At 43.2% G+C, this 22,904-nt stretch overlaps 1 long non-coding RNA gene across 1 annotated transcript; it reads left to right on the plus strand.

Annotated features, from left to right (window-relative positions):
• Positions 1-752: 752 nt before the first annotated feature.
• Positions 753-10,207, plus strand: LOC102135714 (uncharacterized). The gene is made up of 2 exons (XR_001491722.4): positions 753-7,142; positions 7,767-10,207. It is a non-coding gene; the product is annotated as an uncharacterized lncRNA (long non-coding RNA).
• The last annotated feature ends 12,697 nt before the right edge of the window (positions 10,208-22,904 follow it).

Below are 22,904 nucleotides of genomic sequence, written 5' to 3' on the forward strand. Positions count from 1 at the left end.
TATCTGGATTTTAAAGCTTGCCTGGGGAGGAGGGTGGAGAAAAAGTGAATTCAAGGATCCAAAATAGCAGTGGGAGCTGGGATGCAAAACAAGAGTAGGGTTTTGTTTTGTTTTAAAGTTGAAAATCTGCATTAGAAAAATATACCGGATAGTCACCAGACACAGCATGACAGGATGTACTCATGCTACAAAGATGGGAGGGTTGAGTGGGGGGAGGCTTGGAATTTCCCCAGCTAAACTTTATACCTTGAATGATGTCTGTCTCTCAGAGCGTGCTGCTCTCCTCAGGAGTTTTATCCATTCAACAAATTTTTATCAAGCACCTATTCCATGGGGAAGATATGCCTCCCCTCGAGGAGCATGAAAATTGGCCCTTAAGGGGTGAAAAAAACCTTACTCTCTTTATGTGTAAAGCACAAATATACACATAGTATATGTAGACATGTATCTGTAGTGTTAACATTTCATAGTGGGGGGATTAGGAAAAAAAATGTCCGAAAAGTTTCCTTAGAAGGATGAAAATGAAAAAAAGATTGAGAAACGGACCTACTCTGTGCCAGGCATTCTTCTGGTTAAAGTGCCTACTCCCATGAAACTTTCGCTCTTACGAGGCAGAAAGGCAGTAAACAAATAAGTAACTATAACCGTGAACTAATAAATTCTATGAGGCAGAAAAACAGGCAAGAGGCTGGAACATTTGAGGAATGGGTGGGGCATGTCTGTGGTTCGTTTAGGTAGGGTAGGTGAGGGATGGACTCTGATGAGGTGATGTTTGAGAAGAGTCTGGAAGAAGTAAGAGGTGAACAGTGGAAATATTTTGGGAAAGACCCTTCCAGGAAGAGGTAATAGCTTGGTGCAATTAAGAACAGGAAGGAGGCCAGGTGGGCAGGAGTGGATGGATGAGGGAAGGATGGTAGAAAAAGAGATTGGAGGTAGAGGCAGGGGCCAGATGACATGGGCCTTGTAGGCCATATGGAGGGGTTTGGGTTTTGTTCTCTGTGTGATAGAAAGCTGCTGGAGAGCTTTATGCAGGGCAGTGACATGATTTGATTTATCTCTCCTTTTTTATTTTTTGAGACGGAGTCCTGCTCTGTCTCCCAGGCTGGAGTGCAATGGCATGATCTCGGCTCACTGCAACCTCCACCTCCCAGGATCAAGCAATTCTTCTTGCTTCAGCCTCCCGAGTAGCACCCGCCATCATGCTCAGCAAATTTTTGTATTTTTGTAGAGACGGGGTTTCACCATGTTGGCCAGGCTGGTCTTGAACTCCTGACCTCAGGTAATCTGCCCGCCTCGCTTTCCCAAAGTGCTGGGATTACAAGCGTGAGCCACCGTGCCTGGCCTCTTTTTTTTTCCTTTTGTGTGTGTACTTTAAGTTCTGGGATACATGTACAGAAGGCGCAGGTTTATTACCTAGGTATACATGTGCCATGGTGATTTGCTGCACCCATCAACCTGTCATCTAGGTTTTAAGCCCCACATGCATTAGGTATTTCTCCGAATGCTCTCCCTCCCCTTGCCACCCACCCTCCGACAGGCCCTGGTATGTGATGTTCCCCTCCCTGTGTCCAATGTGTTCTCATTATTCAGCTCCTACTTATGAGTTATCTTTTAATAAGATCTCTCTGACTGCTATTTGGAGGGTGGACTGCAGAGGCAGGAGTGGAATCAGGAGACCTCACTGTTGCAGGTCTCCGAGGTGGGAGCTGATGGTGGCTTGGGTGAGGGTAAACAGATTCTAGGTGTGCTGTCTAGGCAGAGCTTGCCGAACCCGCAGAGGGATTGAAAAAAGCGTCTCCTTTCTACCAGCTGCTGGCCTCTCTTGTGAAGGCCAGGCTGAGTACATAGTTATCTAGCATTCTGCAGTTACTTATTTTTCATCTGTATATCTTGCCACCTTGTCTAGTCTTTGAATTCCTTTCGGGAAGAAACCATTTTTGTTTATGTCTCCAGGAGCCAGACAGTGGGGCCGAATGGTTAAAAGTGTTAGTTGTCTGTGTTAGGTTAATGTTTTAACTGCTTAGCCGCTGCTCCTCCTCCTCCTTCTCTTCTTTTTCCTTCTCCTCCTCCTCTTTTTTAATCAAGTGAGGACGGCAATGGTTTTTTTTTTTTTATGGCTTTTGAGAGTGAAGTGAGATTTGCGTGAAAGTGCCCTGTTGGCTGATTGTGATGTCTCACGCCTATAATACCAGCACTTTGGGAGGCCGAGGTGAGTGGATTGCTTGAGCCCAGGAATTTGAGACCAGCCTGGGCTACATGGCAAAACCATCTAAGTTGGAGCACTTTTCCCCTTCCATGTCTTGGTTTTCCTTCATGTGAAAGGGAAGGCGACGCTTACTTAAAAAAGTGGAAACTCTCAAATAATTTACATTGTATTCTAAGTGTAAAAGGTCACGACGAGGGTGATGGAGAAGCCATTACATGTCTCTTGAGGGAAGTGAGTGTCTCTAGTGAATCATTATGAGTAAACGGATTTGGTGCTGCAGCATGAGCAATACAAAACGTTTATATAGTAATCACCAAATTGTGTGGATCCAACCAGAATAAAAAAAATGCCTGAGCTTTGGCTTAGGGCCATGACTGAACGGGAGCATGAAGCCTGGCATGGAACAGAAGGAATGAAAGGCATGGATGTAGCACAGCGATAGACATAAATAGATGCAAGTTTAAGCAGAGATGAAAATGCGTGGCTGCCGCTGTTTCCCTCTGCACTCACAGCAGGCTCAGAGCTGGAATTAGAACTCTGGCAGCAGAACTCCCAGAGCCTGTTGTCTAAGTGTTACACTTTGCTTTCTCTAGATATACGCAAATGTTACCCCAGAATCCTTCTACCAGTAGATTAATTCCCCCTGGCTTCATTAAGATAGTGGGGTTCAGGTTTATTTTACAGTTGCCATTCATTTGTTCACCCACTCATTCATTTGTCCACAATTTAAACACTACTTTTGTGCATCTGCCGTATGCCAGGCACGGTTAGGTGCCAGGGATAAAACAATCATGAATAAAACATGAATAAAACAATCTCGGCTTGGGGCTACATTTAGTGGAAGCAACACTTCTTGTTTAGGACTATCAGTGGTGGGAGGACCCAGGGTTTGTGTGATTTGCCACAAATTTAACGGTGCCCTTTTCTGTACTGAACCAGAAAATCTTCTAATTGGTGAAGAAAATCAGCAACAATCTGAAAAATAAAATATGGCTCCCTACACTTCATCCTGGACTGGAAATTGGGCCGCCTGCCATCATTTTCTGACCAGGCTGATTTAGCTATTTGACCTTGGGCCTCAATTATAACTCATGTTCAAGCAATGGTTTCTCATACATTAGTTTACCTTGCTCCTTCCAACACCTGATGGGTGAGAGAGGACCATTTCTAAGGAGGTCTCTGATGTGTAGAGAGGTTATATGACCTGTCTAGTTCTCACAGCTGGTAGGAGAAAAGCTAGGGCTAAAACCCAGTTCTAACTTCTGTCACCATTTTTTTTTGGAGACAGTCTCTGTCACCCAGGCTGGAGTGCAGTGGCATGATCTCAGCTCACTGCAACCTCCACCTCCCAGGTTCAAGCAATCCTCCTGCCTCAGCCTGTTGAGTAGCTAGGACTACAAGTGTGTGCCATCATGCTCAGCTAATTTTTGCATTTTTAATAGACATGGGGTTTCACCATGTTGGCCAGGCTGGTCTCAAACTCCTGACCTTGTGATCCCCTCACCTTGGCCTCCCTAAGTGCTGGGATTACAGGCATGAGCTACCGTGCCCAGCCTATCACCTTGTTTTTATTATCTCATCATGCTGTCATCTTAATGTTTTTAACTTTTCAGTTTCCCCATCTTTAAAATAAGGAAATTAAACTGTGTGGTTTGTAAAAGTAAGTTCCCTCCCTCTCCTCTCTCCCTCCTTCCCCTCCCTTCTCTCCCTCCCTCCTTCCCTCCCTCCCTCTCTCCTTCCCTCTCTCCCTCTCTCCTTCCCTCCCTTCCCTCCCTTCCCTCCCTTTGTTTTCTCGCTCCCTCCTGTTCCTGGACCAAACTGAGGGTCAGGCTGCTATTTCTCGGGGCCCAATAACGAGATGCAGATGAACTGGGGAGGAAGATAATTTTTATTTCTGTAACTGGTTACAGGGAGAAGGCCAGGAAATTATCACTAGACCAACTCAAAATTACAAAGTTTTCTAAACTATATGTCTACATGTAAGTGTGCATTCATCTAAAGACATTAGTGATTAATTTCTTTTAATCTGTAACTAAGGTCTGAGTCCTGAAGACCTTCCTTTAGAGCCTCAGTAAATTTACTTAATCTAAATGGGTCCAGGGGCTGGGGTGGTTACTTATCTTGTCTCCTGCTAAATCAGGGAGGTTCAGGGAGTTCCTTTAGACCCCCAATAAACTTGTTTGTGGAGGCCTGGGGAGTTTCTTCAGACCCCCATTAAAACTTGTTTAATCCTAAATGGGTCCGGTTAAGAATTCCTTTGTTATTTTGTCATGCTTTAGTGTCCAGGCAAAACTTTTGGTGGGCTTTTGTTGCATTCCAGCCTTTGTATAAGGGCACTGGCTCAATCAGCTTTTAATGTCTACCCTAGTTAGTCAGTCAGTGCTGGGACAGTTGTGATGGAAGCCTTCGTTATTGAGACCTAGCCTCCCTCCCTTCCTCCCCTCCTCTCTCCTCCCCTCTCCACCTCCCTCCCTTTGTTCCTTCCTTCCATCCTTCCATCTATCCTTCACTGGAGTTCCTACTATGATCAAGACATTATGCTAGAAGCTGGAAATAATGTTACACAAAACACATGCACAGACCCCATTAAGAAAGGTAAAAAGCCACCCAAAGAATGGGAGAAAATATTTGCAAATTTATACATGTGGGGCTTGTATCTAGGATATATAGAGAACCCTTACAACTCAATAATAAAAATACAAACAACTCAATTACAAAATTGACAAAAAAATCTGAATAGACATTTCTCCAGAGAAGCTATACAAATGGCCAGTAAGCACATGAAGAGATACTCAACATCGTTAGCCATCAGGGAAATGCAAATCAAAACCATAGTGAGATACCACTTCACACCTACTAGGATAACTATACTCAAAAGATAGACATTAACAAGTACTGGCAAGATGTGGAGAAACTGGAACCCTCATACACTGCTGGTGGAATTGTAAAATAGTGTGGCCGCTTTGGAAAATGATAGCCATAGAGTTAACCTATGACACAGAAATTTCACACTTAGGTATACGTCTGTGAAAGGAAAATAGATCTCAGGACTCCCAAAATCACTAAGCCAAAGGGAAGTCAAACTGAAACTGTGTTAGGCAAACCTGCCTCCCATTTTATTCCTACGCAAGCTAGCTACAAAGATAAAAAAGCTACATACCTCCCTCACAATTTGCCCACAAGGAAATTCCTTGTGGACAAAAGACAGAGAATGCAGTCATTCCTTGCTCATGTGAGACCAATGCATGCCTGATTGCTTCCTCCACCCTATTATTTCAGTAAGCCAGACTAAGGCATAAGTGACTATTCCTCTACCCTCCTTTCACATGTAAATTGTGTATTCAGTAAAAGGCTAACCAGAGACCAAAACATGCAACAGTTTGTCTCACATCTACCTGTAATCTAGAAGCCCCCAACCTCGCTTCTAGTTGTCCCACCTCTCCAGACTGAACCAGTGTACATCTTACATATATTGATTGATGTCTCATATTTCCCTATAATGTATAAAAGCAAGCTGTGCCCCAAACACCTTGGGCACATGTTGTCAGGACCTTCTGAGGCTGTGTGACAGGCATGTGCTTAACCTTGGCAAAATACACTTCCTAAATGGATTGAGATCGGTCTCAGATACTTTTGGGTTCACACATCCATGAGAAATGCAAACATATGTCCACACAAAACTTGTACCTGAGTATTCATTCATAGAAGCATTATCAAATAGGCAAAAGGTAGCAACAACCCAAATGCCCATCAGCTGATGAATGGATACATAAAGTGTGGTAGATCCTTACGATGGAATATTATTCATCCATAGGAAGGATGTACTGATACTCATTAAAACATGGCTATATCTTGAAAGCATTATCCTAAGTGAAATAAGTCAGTCACAAAAGGCCACTGATTATATGATTTCATTTATATAAGATGTCCAGCATATATATAGACAGAAAGTAGATCAGTGATTCCCCAGGGGTGAGGGAGGGGAATGGAGATTGACTGCTAATGGTTATGAGATCTATTTTTGGGATGATGAAAATGTTCTGGAATTGATTATGATGGTTGTACAACTCTGCAAATATACTAAAAAACCAATGCGTTTTTCACTTTACGTAGGTGAATTGTCTAGTATGTGAGCTATAACTCAATAAGGCTATCATGTACTTATTTTATTTTATTATTATTTTTTGGAGATGGAGTCTCGCTTTGTCACCCAGGCTGGAGTGCCATTGTGCAGTCTCAGCTCACTGCAACCTCTGCCTCCCAGGTTCAAGTGATTCTTCTGCCTCAGCCTCCCAAGTAGCTGGGACTACAGGTGTGTGCCACCATGCCTGGCTAATTTTTGTATTTTTATTAGAGACGGGGTTTCACCATGTTAGGTGAAACTTGAACTCCTGACCTCAGGTGATCCGCCTGCCTCAGCCTCCCAAAGTTCCGAGATTACAGGTGTGAGCCACCACACCTGGCCTATGTACATATTTAAAAAACACTAGCATGGTCTCTGTGCTTGTGGAAAACAGTCTTGTTGGAGAGATAATTTTAATCTAATAATTATACAAAATTATCTAACAATTACAAATTATAATGAAGGAAAAGAATCCCATATTATGAAAGAGACTAGCTGGAGGGTAATGGGGGGGCGGTAGGTAAACATTCAAGTGCTCTTACAGAGATCCCCAAGTAACACTGGCTTAAATAAGGTAGATGTTCCATTCTTGCTGATCTATCAGTGCAGGTGTAAGTGGTCTAGGGTGCATATGGAAGCCTCACCATTTTGGGGCTCTTCTGGCATGCTGCTCTGCTGTTCCCTGGGGGGCTGCACTCATCTGCATGGTCCACAGTGGCTCTCCACCATGCCTACAGTCCAAGCCTGCGAAGAGGGAGGGGAACAGTACAAAACTCGGCACTCCTGCTCACATTCAGCACTTTGTCACACCAGGTGAGGAAACAAAGTCAGATGTTCATCTGTTCAGATACCACTTAAGGGTTCTATTAGGAGAAGAGAATATATATTGGGCAAACAATTAGCAATCTCTGCCACAGATGGCCTCTCTGAGGAAGTGACATTGAAAGCAAGAACCTCGGGATAAGGTGATGTTAAAGAGACAAACGAGTTTTCCAGGCCAGGGGGATGGCATATGGAAGGGCCATGAGGCAGGAAAGGCCAGCTACCACATTTAATGATGCTTAATGATGTGCGTGTCTACTGTGCACATCCCCTCCAGATTTTTTTTTTTTGTTTTAACAGAGTCTCTGTGGCCCAGGCTGGAGTGCAGTGGTGCAATCATAGCTCACTGCATCTTCCAATTCCCAGGCTCAAGTGATCCTCCCACCATATGCCACAATGCATGGCTAATTTTTTGTTTCTAGTAGAGACAAAGTCTCTCCGTGTTGCCCAGGCTAGTCTTGAACTCCTGGGCTCAAGAGATCCACCCACATCAGCATTCCAGACTGCTGACCTGGTCCCCTCCGATGTTTATAACTCATGAGTACCAGGACTAGGCCTGGTACTGGGAAGCAGCTGCATTGGATTTACCAGGCTTTTCACTCTTGTATTTTACAGGGCTGGGACAGGCCTGGACTGCAAGGAGGGGTCTTTGCACCATCTCTGAAAAGCCTATGTGTATCCTCAGCTTTGAGAACTGAATTCCATGGGTTGTGTCAGTGTCAGACCTGTGAAATTCAGTTCTTCAGCTGGGATATCTCTGTCGTCGTGGGCTTGAGGACACTGGAGAGAGTAGATCATGGAGAACTTCAGTCTGCTGAGGAGCTTGGAAGACTGGAGACAGAAGGCAGAGTCTCAGGCTCTGAAGGAATAAGGAGTGTGGGTTCCTGTGAGAAACACTCATTTGATTGTGAAAAGACTTGAGTTCTATGTTAAGCAGGGTTCCAAGTAGCTAAATGAATGATCTCAGCAAGTCTCTATTGCTGCTGCTGCTGCTGCTGCTACTCGTTTACATTTATTGATTACTTAACGATGATTCAGGTACTGTCGTAAGTGCTTTACATGCTGTTATAGGAGACTCTTGGGAGAAATCTCTTTAATGAAGCTTGAGACACATGGCATTGCCATGCAATGATTTTTTTCCCCCTCTTCACGGAATCAGAGGGAATAACAGAATGTGACAATGATTCTTTAGCATGGACTGCTGAGGCTTCTGGTTCCTTTTTAAGATCTGTGGTGAAAGAAGATGAGAAACATAGGTATGCCCTTCTTTTCGTCCCCCTCTTCCTTTATTTGAATCTTTACTTCCTTCTATAAATATATTAGGGCTACATTGTCCCCTTGTATTTCAAACAAGGCAAAAAGAGGTTGTAATTAGACTTTACTGCAATCCTCAGTTTCTCCACGGAACAGGAATGCAAAGGTTTTGAAGGCCTCTCTATTTGCTGACATGGTCAGCTGGGTGCCTTGGGCCAAGTCCTTCTGTTGCCCTCCTCTGTCGCCAAGTAAGCTAGGTCCATTCTGAGGCTCAGGTTTGCTGTGATGATGACCACTTTTAGGCAGAAAGTTAGAGGTCTCACGAGTGCTATATAGACTTTATCAGGCTTTAGATTTGATGGGGAATAAGGAATGTGACTTGTCTTTTGGGAACTGATTTTTGATTCATCATTGTCTCTTGGTGTCCTGGAATTTCCATGTTATTACAGTCTACTGAACGAAAGAGTAACCTGTGCCAGAGGAGAGGCGAGTGAAAGACTCCACAGCATGCTCATTCTCAGTCTGTCTTCTCAGTGCCACCGAGGTTTACTGAGTACCGACTATGTGCTGAGCACTGTGCTCAGGGCTTTGTATGCATGATCTCAGTGAATCTCACCAAGCCTCCTCTGGAAAATGGGGACAAATTAACAACAGGATGGCAAATTAAAAAACACGTAACCACGTTCTACAGATGCAAAGGGGTGCTTGGTTATTATGAAGGCCCCCTGGCAAGCGTGTGGGACATGGGTGTGTTCTCTGGGTTGTACTGATCAGATCAAGGACCTCCCCCACCCTTCTCACATTCTGCCCACTTCCGCCCTTTGCTTATCAGACCCTTAGCCAGTGACTCATTCTAGAACCAGAACCTTGGTGAAATCTCAACTGAGACCAGAGATCGGTGTCTTCAGTCCTAGACTGATGGAGAAAATCCAGAATGTATACTAGAAGTTCCAAGTGCTCTGGGTTTCACCTCGTCTGTGCTGTAGACACTGACTTTGGCTCAGAACTCCGATTTAGTACAAAAGGCTCATTTTAATTTCAGGGGCACTATTCCTGAAGCAAACCTAATAAATGAAATATGGAATTCGCAGATACACACACACATTAAAAAATTAACCTGGTGTATCTGTGAAGAGTAGGCAGAAATTCACTGTATAAAAGAATGCTTCCTTTTATAAAGAGTTTGTGTTAAGATTCCATTAGATAGTACATTTCTCAAAGATTTTTGAGGTTGTATTTGCTTTATCAAAACTTGGTTTATGTAAGTGGAAAAAGCATGTTGCAAAATAACTTGGTGTCTATGATTCAGTTTATGTAAAATAATAAATGCATGTAGGAATACTTGTGTTGAAAGATGTACATTGATTTGTTGACAATGATTATCTCTGAGATGGTGGGATTTGAGATGTGTTTTTCTTTTTTTTTTTGTATTTTTCTCTGTTGTTTGACTTAGAACATGTTTAGTTACAATAATAAAGTTATTGAAGACAATATAACACCCAATTGGGATGAGTCCAGATAGTACTCATGCTGTGCATTTCTTAGACAGTATGTTGTACAGGTGGGTCATGGAGGAGTGGAGAGAGAGCCCTGATTTGTTGTCCCACGAAGAAGAGAGGCACAGGTAATATGTAGTGTGATTCTTTTTTTTTTTTTTTGCAAGAGGAGAAATGTGTGTGTGTCCATGTAAGTGTATGGATGTCCAGTGGGTAGTGGGTGTTAAGACTGCAAGTGATTTTTTTCCTCTCTTCCTTAATTATGCTTTTCTGCCTAAATAAAAAAAGAGCACTCTCCAAAAATCCATCCATGTGTGCCAGTGGTTTTAAATGTGTTTCTTGGACCAGCAGCATCAGTATCACCTGTGACTTTTTTTGAGTCACTCTGTCACCCAAGCTGGAGTGTGGTGGCACAATCTTGGCTCACTGCAACCTCCGCCTCCTGGGTTCAAGTAGCTGGGATTACAGGAGCCTGCTACTATGCCCGGGTAATTTTTGTATTTTTAGTAGAGATGGGATTTTGCCTTGTTGGCCAAGCTGGTCTTAAACTCCTGACTGCAGGTGATTTGTCCACCTCAGCCCCCCAAAGTGTTGGGATTACAGGCATGAGCCACCACGCTTAGCCTGGGAATGACTTTTGGATTAGCCAACCAACCTGTGAACTTTTTAGAAATGTAAATTTTCAGGCCCCACTCAAGACCCCCTGAATAGAAAACTCTAGGGGTAGGGCCCAGCAATTTCTGTTTTACCAACCCTTTGGCTGACTTTTATGCACACTAAAGTTTTAGTACTGATAGGGTCAATCAAGGGACATCTCCATTCCCCTGGAACTGAAATATAGCTGACATTGACATGAAAGATGCTGGCCCACTCCTACAAGTATGCATGCAAGTATTCCGCAAAACTTATTTCTGAGAGATGAACAACAGGACCACAAAACTTCAAGATCATTAAAGTGATATTTCCACCAGTGAATGGTAGATCTCTAGGTTTTTAATGTGCAAACTTTAGGTGCATAAAACCACCTGAAGAAGTTGTCAATTAAGGCAGGCTCCTGGGTCATACCCCTGACCCACAGACTAAGCATTTCCAGGGATCTGTCATTTTAACCATCCCTCACTGAATGTCATCAAGGAGGTCCTAGGACAACACTTAGAACAACCATTCTAGGCTTTTTCAAATGCTGTTTTCCCCCTCCGTACTGTTGTTATGTTTCTTCTTTCCAATTCATCCTTTCTCTTCCTGTCGTGATTGATGGGGTCTCAGAAGCAGATTAGCCATTCTTTCTGCTCTGTGCTTGGGATAGAATAGCTCACATGCTGCTAGAGAGGTGCCTTGGGAGTAATAATAATGATAATGGAAGTATTGATTTGCCATCCTCCAATAACAGGGGAAGGTCACAATTTATCAGCTCACATTAATGGGACGAGGTGGAAAGTTGGACAAACTACCTCACAGTCTGACTTTCCCTGGTTCTAGGTTGCTGGGATTCAGTGATTTAGGGACACAGTGGTTTCCTAAGTCCTGCCAGCAGTCAAACCTTTGTTAGTTAAAAGGGAAATTTCTTTTTTCATATTTTCTCACATCTAGACTTTTGCCCTCTTTTCTAATAATATTTCAGAGAGACAGCTCCCAGTTTGGGTGTCCAGGTGGTCAGAGAGTCTGGAAAAATGCTCTGGGGGCAGGAAACCAGGAAACAAGCCATCTTGTCTAGTTCCTCTTTGCTCTTGTTAGCACTAAGGTGATTTCACAACAGTTTTTAAGGACGTTCTGCTCCTATCTCCTGCAGAAGGCCTTCCAAGTAGAAGAGTTAACTTTGATTATTCCTGGGAAAGTGCAGCAAATATAATTAGAACTTTTCTTTATTGGATATTTACAATGCTCCAGGTATCTTGTATTAAAGAAAGATTTCTCTATTTTCTCTATCTGAAAACTGAGGCTCAGGGAGGTTACATAATTTGCTTGAATTTCACACACAACATGTTAAGTGTCACAGTTAGACTGCACAGGGAGAGCCTATGTTCCTTTCACTCAAGTTTGTACTGTATTAGGATTTATAGTTTGTAAAGCACTTTAACACACATTAGTATATTTGTTGAACACCACATTCTTCAGTGAAGTAGCTCTTCTTTTTTTTTTTTTTTTTTTTTTTTGAGGCAGAGTCTTGCTTTGTCACCCAGGCTGAAGTATAGTGGCGTGGTCTCAGCTCACTGCAAGTTCCGCCTCCCGGGTTCAAGCAATTCTCCCTGCCTCAGCCTCCTGAGTAGCTGGGATTACAGGTGCCCGCCACCACGCCCGGCTAATTTTTGTATTTTTTAGTAGAGATGGGGTTTCGCCATGTTGGCCAGGCTGGTCTCGAACTCCTGACCAGTGATCTGGCTGCCTCAGCCTACCAAAGTCCTGGGATTACAGGCGTGAGCCACTGTGCCTGGCCATAGCTCTTCTTGTAATCCTAATTTTAGAGATAGGAAAGTGGAATTTTCAGAAGATTTTGCAACTTATCTGTCCCCCGTGCCATATAGCTGGTAATTGGTGACGTAGAGCCTCAAAATCAAGATCCCCATAGCAAAAAGTTCATTTTTACCTAAAAAAGTATACGAATATACATAAACTTGGAAGGAAAGAAAAAAAATCTTTAGCCTCAGTTTCTCCAATGTGAATGAAAACAGAAGAGCATGCTTTGAGTTCCACTATGACTTATTCCTCCACCTGTGCCTTTGGTCAGCAGGAGTGAGCCCCTGTCCATGACCAATTTCACCCCTGGGACACAGTTATACTTTGAAATATGTGATAATTAAGAAACCATATGTGCTTTTTCTTTGGGTCCTGCAGTGCTCCTAAGACTGGTCAGATTTCACTGTCTCTGGTCAGCACTTTTTCTTTTTTTTTTTCTGAGACAGTCTCACTCTGTCACCCAGGCTGGAGTGTAATGGTGCGATCTCAGCTCACTGCAACCTCTACCTCTCGAGTTCAAGCGATTCTCCTGCTTCAGGTTCCTGAGTAGCTAGAGTTACAGACGTGCACCACCATGCCTGACTAGTTTTTGAATTTTTAGTGGAGATGGGGTTTTGCCTTGTCGGCCAGGCTGCTCTGGAACTCTTGACCTCAAGTGATCCACCTGCCTCAGCCTCCCAAAGTGCTGGGATTACAGGTATGAGCCACCACACCTGGCCATATTTTCTTATTTTAAAAACTTACTTTTCTTCTTATATATGTAGTATGAATTTATGGCAAATAAGTTTGAATATATGGGAAACTATAAAAGAGAAAGTTTGAAATTATTAAAATTTTAAATTATGCAATTATGTATTTTTTTAACTGGAAATTTGGAGAATTCAGAATATCATAGGAGAAAAACGTTATCTATACGCTTATAGATTACCATTTTGGGTTTCTTTTCATTTTCACTTTTTTCTTTTCTTTTACACGATTGGGATTATCTTTTTAATTTGTGTATCTGTGTTCTGTGTTCTGTTGTTTAACGTTTTAGAGTGTGCTTTTCCTCATGTCCTTGCATGGTCTTTTTACGCATTTTAAATGGGTGCATAAGTAGTTCAAGGGGTGGATGCGCCTTCGTTTACATGATCGTTTCCTTATTATCAGATATTCTGAACCTGGGTCTCCTGACTCTAAATCTGCTGCTATTTTTTCCCCCCACATATCTGTCTCTATTTCCTTTAGCTTCTTGTTTGCATTTATTTGAGAATTATTTGTGATGATTTTAGGAGTGTAAAAAACAGTATAAATAAATGTATTTTGCATTACTACATAACAGTGCTAGTGTTGAGGATTTACTATGTGCCAATCTCTATTTCAATACTTTGAAGAGCTTCTCATTAAAGCCCTCATCTCCCACAACAGTAGATACTGTTATCATTCCCATTATATAGATGATGTCACAGACACACACAGAGGCTAAGTATCACAGCACATTCATTTGTGTCTAGCAAAACATCCAGCTTCCAGAGTCGTATACAAACAGGCATTTATTTGTTCTTAACCAGTCTGAATATGGGCAACTACTACTAGCATTTGGGTTCGAGGCTCAGTGACATCAAGGCTGTTGTCACTGCAGAACTTTTCTCTTGTGCCTCTTGGTTTTAAAATGGCTGCAAAGGTCGTAGATATTACATCCTGATTCAAGAGAGGAAGGGAGAGAAACTGATGGTGTGGACTGGTCACGTCTGCTCCTTTTATCAGGAAAGCACATTTTCTTTACAGAATCCCCTTTGTCTCCCCAGGAGAATTCCACTCATGCATTATTGTGTTTTTCATGACCATTGCCAACTCCAGAAGAGACTGGGAAAATGACTGTTTAACTTTTTCAACCTCTGGAGTGGAAGAGAGCTTGGGAAAGATTTTTTTCTTTTTTTCTTTCTTTCTTTCTTTTTTTTTTTTTTGAGACAGGGTCCACTCTGTCACCCAGGCTGGAGTGCAGTGGCACGATCTCAACTCACTGCAGCCTCCACCTCCCGGGTTCAAGCGACTCTCATGCCTCAGTCTCCCAAGTAGCTGGGATTACAGGCATGTGCCACTATGGCTGGCTAATTTTTATATTTTTAGTAGAGACAGGATTTCACCGTGTTGGTCAGGCTGGTCTTGACTCCTGACGTCAAGTGATCCACCTGCCTCTGCCTCCCAAAATCCTGGGATTACAGGCTTGAGCCACTGCACCTGGCCTGGGCATCACTTTTGCTATGGATTAAATTATGTCCCCCAGAATTCATATGTTGAAGCCCTAACCCCCCAGTGTGACTGTATCTAAAGATAGGGTCTAGGAGGTTATTACGGTAAAATGAGGTCATAAGGGTGGGGCCCTGTTTCAATAGGACTGTGGTCTTATAGGAAGAGGAAGATTCAATCTCTCTCTCTCTCCTACCCCATCGCCACCCCCACCCCTCATGGCGACACAGTGAGAAGGCACAAAACTTCACCATGTTGTCATCCTAATCTCAGACTTCTAGCTTCCAAACTGTGAGAAAATAAATTTGTTTTTTTAAGCCACCCATTCTATGGTATTTTGTTATGGTAGTACAAGCTGACCAAGACAAATGGCCACAAGATATCTGCCCTGGTCAAGTGTTGGTCTTATTTTTCCTAGTAGCCGATTTCATACAGGGACCAACCATCGGCTAAGAATTGGTGTATATCACATCTCTGGCTTGGATTATGGTTGGAAGTGGTCCAGTGCCTGCCAAACCTCATCTCTCACTGAATATAACACCATCTAATACATGCCAACATTTTCATCAATATTAGTGTCACCGCAACGTGCTATTAAAATAGAAGTGGTTTCATACATTATTTATCTGCAACGTGTCTACTGAGTCATTCTTTTGCTGGAGAGCTGTCTCCTTGGCATTTATAAACTTGGTAACAAATCTGCAGCTCACTGGATTCCTATCTTCAGGCTGTGACAGGGGAGAGGAGGCTCCATGGACCGTTTGGGCTGAAAGTAGTAGTTGTATCTCTTCTCTCAGCCCAGAACACATTTATTACGTGTCTGGTTGCAGGTGATCTGAACTAGGGGCTACGTAATGGAGATTCTGAAAATGATTGGCTGTAACCCACTTTCTTTTAGTTAGAGGGGGTTCTAAAAGGATACATTATTTATTAGTGATTTTCAATTGTGATTATTTTTAAATCAGAAATTCAAAATGACAATTCTAATCAGTGGGAATACATTAATGAATAAAATAGTCATTACTGTCTTCATGGAATTGATGTTCTAGTAAAGGGGAGTTTTCATATATAAAACTAGATTTCTGGCTGTTTGAAGTACCAAAAGAAGTGACAACTCTGGGCTGCCTTTTTTTCATGACAACTATCACCTGGATCCAGGAAGCCACTTTATTTATTTATTTATTTATTTATTTATTTATTTATTTATTGAGATGGATTCTTGCTCTGTTGCCCAGGCTGGAGTGCAGTGGCATGATCTCGGCTCACTGCAACCTCCGCTTCCCCAGTTCAAGTGATTCTGCTGCCTTAGCCTTCCGAGTAGCTGGGATCACAGGCATACACCACCACGCCCGGCTAATTTTTGTGTTTTTCATAGAGATGGGGTTTCACCATGTTGGCCAGGGTGGTCTTAAACTCCTGACCTCAGGTGATCCACCCATCTCGGCCTCCCAAAGTGCTGGGGTTACAGGCGTGAGCCACCACACTCGGCAGGTGGAGCCACTTTTAGATGGGGTATGAGAGCTGTCATTTGTCACACTCCTCATCACTCCTATTGTCTCATTTGATCCACATGGAATCTCAATGGAGTAGATACCACTATTATTATTATTATTATCATTGTTACTGCCACTTGCAGACAAAGAAACTGAGGCTCAAAGAGGTGAAGTGACTGGCCAAGGTTTTCTAACTGTAGAAGGTGGAGTGTGATATGAACCCACTTCTATGCAACTTCAGAGGCTGAAGTCTTTGCCACTATGCAGAGTGGTTATTCAGGAGGCAGGAACACAAAAATATCACTAAGCAAAAACATTCAACCCATATAAGATCAAATTAGAGCAGTGTATCAGCAGGAAACAGATGGCATCCTCAAATTAGGATAACTCAAGCAGAGTTTCATAAAGAAACTATTTACAAAGGCGTGGGTAGAGTGTAGGGAAACTGCAAGGCATAGTGCAGAACCCTAGATTAGTAATAGTAGGGCTCCATTACCACTCCTAAGCCTTTAGGGGTAGATGAGAGGGCGGGTTACTGAAACTGGGGAGACAGGGGAGGACTGCCTTATTTGAGCTAACATCTTTTGCAGTGAAAAGCAGCCAGTACTTGGGGACTCCACAGGGAGACAACTTGGAGAATAAATACCCCAAGCTCATGCTCCAAGTTGTCTCTATTCCTTCCCTTTCATCTCCTGCCAATTGGAAGTCAGAGGGCAACGAGCCTTTGATGCCTTCCTACAGGTCAGCCTCTGAGAGCACAAAGTAGGGCAGAGAAGAGTGGAGAATGGCCCAGGGGACAAACTGGACATCCAGCACAAGGCGCAAGTCAAAGTCAAGAAGAGCACGCTAGGGGACGAGGGAGAGTGGGGAATCAGAATATACCACTTCAAAATATGCTTCTGTAGCAGAAGGATTATTTTGAGCTGAAGGCATTTGAGATTCAACAGATGCAGAAAGAAGCTTTCCCTAAGCATCCCTTATCTGACTAAAAGCAGAAACTTCTGAGAAATGAGGACTGTCATAAATCCCTTTTCTTGGGGAAGTTTTATGGCCTTGAAGGAGATGGAAAGCTGCACCGAATCGGACCTGCATAAACAAACTTCGCAAAGATAGCTCTTACCTTCCTTGAGTTTTCCCCCTGTATTTACCTCCTACAGTTTTGGGAAGCCTAAAACCCAAACCCCCTTTCCCGTGTCTTGTCACATCTCTACAAATGTATCATCCTTTGTTGCAATGATTTAAAAGCTTCCAAGCCTTGTCACTTTTTTGGGCGTGTTTCCTCTAGTTTATGAACCACCTCCACAGGCCACATAAACTTATAAAATCACACAAAGTTTGTATGCTCCCCCCACCTCCTGTTAATCTGTCTTTTGACAGTTTACTTTGCAGGCGCGGCCACTCAGCCTCCAAAGGTAGAGGAAATTTCCCCCCTTTTACAGCAGCGATGATGAGCAGGGGAAGAAATAAAGATAAGGATGAGGCCGGGCGCGGTGGCTCAAGCCTGTAATCCCAGCACTTTGGGAGGCCGAGACCGACGGGTGGATCACGAGGTCAGGAGATTGAGACCATCCTGGCTAACCCGGTGAAACCCGTCTCTACTAAAAAATACAAAAAACTAGCCGGGCGAGGTGGCGGGCGCCTGTAGTCCCAGCAAAAGTAGTCCCAGCTACTCGGGAGGCTGAGGCGGGAACCCGGGAGGCGGAGCTTGCAGTGAGCTGAGATCCGGCCACTGCACTCCAGCCTCGGTGACAGAGCGAGACTCCGTCTCAAAAAAAAAAAAAAAAAAAAAAAAAAAAAAAAAAAAAAGATAAGGATGAGTCCAGCTTTGATGGGGCTGGGAAAGCATCTCCTTTTCCTTCTCTTTCTTACTCTCAGTCCTGTGAGGCCACCTTGTCTACCAGAAAAATCATTGATTCCACATCAGAGATTTCTCGAGTTTGCAACACAGGACTTGATACCTCTGTTTTGATGACTTTTCAGATGGACAGATGGTTGAACTATACAGGCTGGTGTCTTCCATTTTTTGAGGAATGGTAGAGGGCATTAAACTCTACCTTCAGAAAGCAATGTTGTAAAACCTCCAAGACAGGTCTACCTGTTTTTCAAGTTCCCTAAAATCGATTCAGCTCAATCCTTGTCAAATACCATATATCCTGCTAAACTGAGCTATATATTACCCACCACCAAAAACCATTTACTTGCTTACTTTCAGAATTTGCCATTTCTGAAGTCAACTGGACCATGGCTTTAGATCTTTAGGGAAGCAGGTTTTCATCAGTGTATTTCAATCATCTTTACAGTGACATTTCCCACAGCCCACCCCAGAGACAGAATAACACTGTCAGCATAAGTAACAGTAACAAATACAGGAGCAGTTTAGTTAACACTTTAACAATTCAAATGGTCTATAAACCTAGTGTTCCTGGTTCAGAAACAGTGTGCTTCTGAGAATATATAGGGTGAGAGGACAGAGGCACATAGCATTGTTGGATAAGAACATTCACAAGAGGCTGGTATCATAGTTAATTTAGGAATTAGTCGTGACACCATTGTTTATGTCTCCATGAGTGTTTCACTTTCTCTCTTTCTCTCTCTTTCTCTCTCTCTCTCTCTTTCTCCCTCTCTCTGTCCCTCTCTCTGTCCCTCTCTCTCCCTCTTTCTCTCCCTCTCTCTCTCTCTCTCTTTCTCTCTCTCTCTCTTCTCTCTCTCCTCCTTCCTTCCTTCCCCTTCCTTCCTTCCTTCCCCTTCCTTCCTTCCTTCCTTCCTTCCTTTCCTTCCTTTCTTCCTTCCTTCCTTCCTTCCTTCCTTCCTTCCTTCCTTCCTTCCCTCCTCCTCCTTCTTCTTCTTCTTCTTCTTCTTCTTCTTCTTCTTCTTCTTCTTCTTCTTCTTCTTCTTCTTCTTCTTCTTCTTCTTCTTCCTCTCTCTCTCTCTCTCTCTCTCTCTCTTTTGATGGAGTCTTGCTCTGTCTCCCAAGCTGGAGTGCAGTGGCATGATCTTGGCTCTCTGCAACCTCCACCTCCTGAGTTCCAGTGATTCTCATGCCTCAGCTTCCCAAATAGCTGGGACTACAGGCACGTGCCACCATGCCTGGCTAATTTTTTGTGTTTTTCGTAGAGACAGGGTTTCACCATGTTGGCCAGGGTGGTCTCATACTCCTAACCTCAAGTGATCCGTCCGCCTTGGCCTCCCAAAGTGCTGGGATTACAGGTGTGAGCCACTGCCCCTGGCCCCATTCTTTTTCCTAGATAATGGAACCCCAATATTGTTCAGAGAGTAGGCAAGCCATGTGCCTCAAAGGAAGCTGAGCTTCCCAGCCCCGGAGATCAAATTGTTTGTCCCATCCAGGTTTGGTGCCCTCACTCCACCGATGCTTGCATTAGCAGGACGTGTGATGCAGTTCTGACCAGTAGGCTGTGAGAAGTCTTCTGGGGCTGTCTCTAGCACAGTGGTTCCCCCTTACCCATGGGTGAGACATTCCAAGACTCCCACTGGAAGCCTGAAACCAAGAATAGTACTGAAACAGACTGCCATCAGTCAGAACACGTTTCTGTTAACAAATGTAATGCCTTTTCCAACTTAACTAAGCACTTATCACACACTGTGGCTGTAACTTTTGCAATCTGAGGTGTGACAGTAAAACTAGCATGAATTTCTTTTTCCTTCCTCACAATTTCACGGGTAGAAGATTCGTTCATACTGTAGATATTAGCAGCATCAGCAAATGATTTCATTGCTTATTGAGAACTTCTACCTTTTCATGTAAAGGAAGCATTTTAGGCTTCCCTAGCATATTTAAATTGCCACCACTACTCCTCTTGTTCTTTGGGGCCATTATTAAGTAAAATAAGGGTTACTTGAACCCAAGCACTGGGATACAGATACTGTGACAGTAGATCTGATAACAAGATCTGACTAAGTGATTAGTGGGTGGGTAGCGTAGACAGTGTGGAGGTGCTGGATAAAGGGGCGATTCGCATCCCGGGTGGGATGGTGTGGGACGGTGCAGGATTTCATCACGCTACTCAGAACAATGCGTGATTGAAAACTCATAAATTGTTTATCTCTGGAATTTTTCATTTAGTATTTTTGGGCCCTGGGTGACCACAGGTAACTGAAACCGAGGAAAGCAAAACTGTGGAAGAGGGGAGATCATTGTATAGGTTTTTCTTGCTGCTAGGAAGAGTCGCATAGGAAGAAATAGTTGCCTCTTTTTCTGCTGGACATTATCGTAGCAGCTTGTGGTATTTTGAACTGGGGCAACTAGGAAACGATGGACAGGGAGCTAGATCTCCTGTTGAAAATGGGAGAGTGCAAAGATGCCGTTTGACACCCACGAACCACTGAGTTCACCAACCCAAGTTCTATCCTTCCTCAGGTCTTCTAATGTGAGACAATAGGTTTCTCATTGCTGGAGCTGTAGACACAGGGGCCTGGATCCTGATGTGCCATACAGAGGCATGAAATTCAGGAGTCAGAGGGGAAGGAGAAGGGTAACTAATAATTTTGGCAGATTGTTTTTCTATTTTTTTGATTAAAAAATATGCAAATGTAAAAATTCAATCAAGATGGAAGTGTTAAGAATGGGAACTGAACTCTCCTGTAATTCTCCACCTCCTACCTATATATAAATGTAATGTTAAAAAAATAGGATCAGAGTAGACATAGCTAACAGTAAAGCTCAGTTCTTTGTGCAAATACATGTCAGTCTGCCCCATTCTTTTAAATAATATCTATAATATTCCAAAGTATAGATATACCATAATTTTTTCAATCTAATACATGTGGTACTTTAAAAAACTTTCATCCAGATCGTCATTGTGAATCCTGTAAAGAAGATAAATATTTAATCCCCATTTCATGGACAGATGTCTGCAGAGTTTGAGCAATTTATCAAATAGGCCAGAAAAAGACATTATTCATAGTAAGAAGATCTCAATAGGCTGGAATGATGGGTCAAATTAAACAAGGTGAACTATTTTAAGTAAAAATGTAAAACTTATCATTTAGTTATGTTTCTTTTTTTGCATGATGCAGAATGGGAGAAATGACACTTAATAGCAGGTATAAAAATGCTTAAGAGTTTTAGGTGGCTGAAGTTCAGTGTGAAGCCATAGTGTGATCCAGCTGTCTAAACAAGCAAATATAATCTTTGTCCTCATAAAGACAAGTAAGAAACTTGTCAAAATGAGGAAGATAATGACTCCACTTGGTTTGCTCTTGTTAGACCACATGCTGTAACACTGGGGATGGCAAGTAACTGGCATGTAGGCTGAGGATTGTTGCTTGAATGCCTATGATGGATACCACTAATTAACCATATTCCACTGGGTTTAGATGTAGCCTCTGAACCTCTATCAGCACAGTCTTTAAGGAAGCCAATAGTTCTTGAATGAAGTTGGCATGCAAGATGAAACCTACAGGTAACCAATGGACTGTAGGCTATTCTTACCATCTCCTTCCAAGTAGGCAGCTAGTGCTTATATCATGTATTCCAACCTTCTACCAGCCACAAAAGATTGAATAGGACCCAAGGGTTGTCAGTCTGCAGGCTACTTTGAAGAGCTTTATTTAAACTGAAACAAGCTTACCTCACTCTGATTCCCTCTTTGGGGAGTTTGAACTTGGGAAAAGAAGGCAAATCAGAAGGTTGGCGGCAGGCCTTGAAGCTGAACTCTTAATGGGGACCATGCTATGGTAGAGGCCATATGGAGACCATGCTATTGTAGAGGCCAAAAGGGAGCAGAAGGAAATCAGAAAACAGAAACAAGAATGAGGAAGCAGAAGCTATGAGGTAGAGAAAATCTACAAATGGAGAGGGGATATGGAATTGGTTGGTGGCAGCAGAAATAGTAGATGAGGCGGAGAGAACTGAGGATGAACAGAGCCCCACTGCTAAGGGACTAACAAGAGCTCTTGTTCTGGGGGTAGAGATCCAGGTGTATTGCTGTCTCTACTCCTTCCTAGAGGCCTCATTTGCCTGGGGTCCAATCAACTGGCCATGAATTTGAGGTTCTTTTTTTCTTATGTCCACTATAACCTCCTCCTATTGCTTGAGGTAGCCTGAGGAAAATCTTTGTTCCTTGTCATCAAAAATGTCTACTCAAGATTCCTTGTCTAGTTTTGGGTGTCATATTGGTGAACTGGAGCAGGTCCCCAGGAGAGAGATTAGAATGGTAAAGAGGCCTGGGAGCTCTCACACAGAAAGAGTTTTCAAAGGGATGAGGAGTACTTGCCAAAAACAGTGGTCCTTAGAGTAATCACCAAGCAGCAGCAGCGGCATCTTAGAGATGTAAATTTCTGGGCCCACCCCGGACCTGTAGAAATTCTGGGGGTAGGGCCCTGGACTATATGGTTTAACAAGACCTCCACATCTGATGCATGCTTAAGTTTGAGAGCCACTGGTCTAGAGAAGAGAAGACCCAGGCAGATTATGAAGTTGATCTCCGGTTATTTGAAGGAGTCAGGAGAAGGAGGTGTGATATGAGATCCTAGAGGGCAGCACCAGAACCTTTGGCTGGAAAAAATGGGAGACAGGTTTTAGGACAATAGAAAGACTTCACAAACAGTTAAGGCTGGTTTGAGAAAGATTTGTGCCTGGTGGGTAGTGAGCTGCTTGTTTCTGGGGGAGTTTAAGGAAGGATTGCATGATCAATAGTTGGTAGATATTGCAGAGGTCTGTGAAGTACACAGGAGAAGAGGAAACTGAAAGAGGAAGCGTGTGTTAGGAAGGCTCTGCAAATCAGGAACAGCTATTGAGGACTGGCATCCAACATCTCTCGTCGCTATGGTAACAGTGGGGGGTGGGGGTGGTAACAAGCTAATTGTGT

Source organism: Macaca fascicularis, chromosome 6, assembly GCF_037993035.2.
Source record: "Macaca fascicularis isolate 582-1 chromosome 6, T2T-MFA8v1.1".
Taxonomy (NCBI): Eukaryota; Metazoa; Chordata; class Mammalia; order Primates; family Cercopithecidae; genus Macaca; species Macaca fascicularis.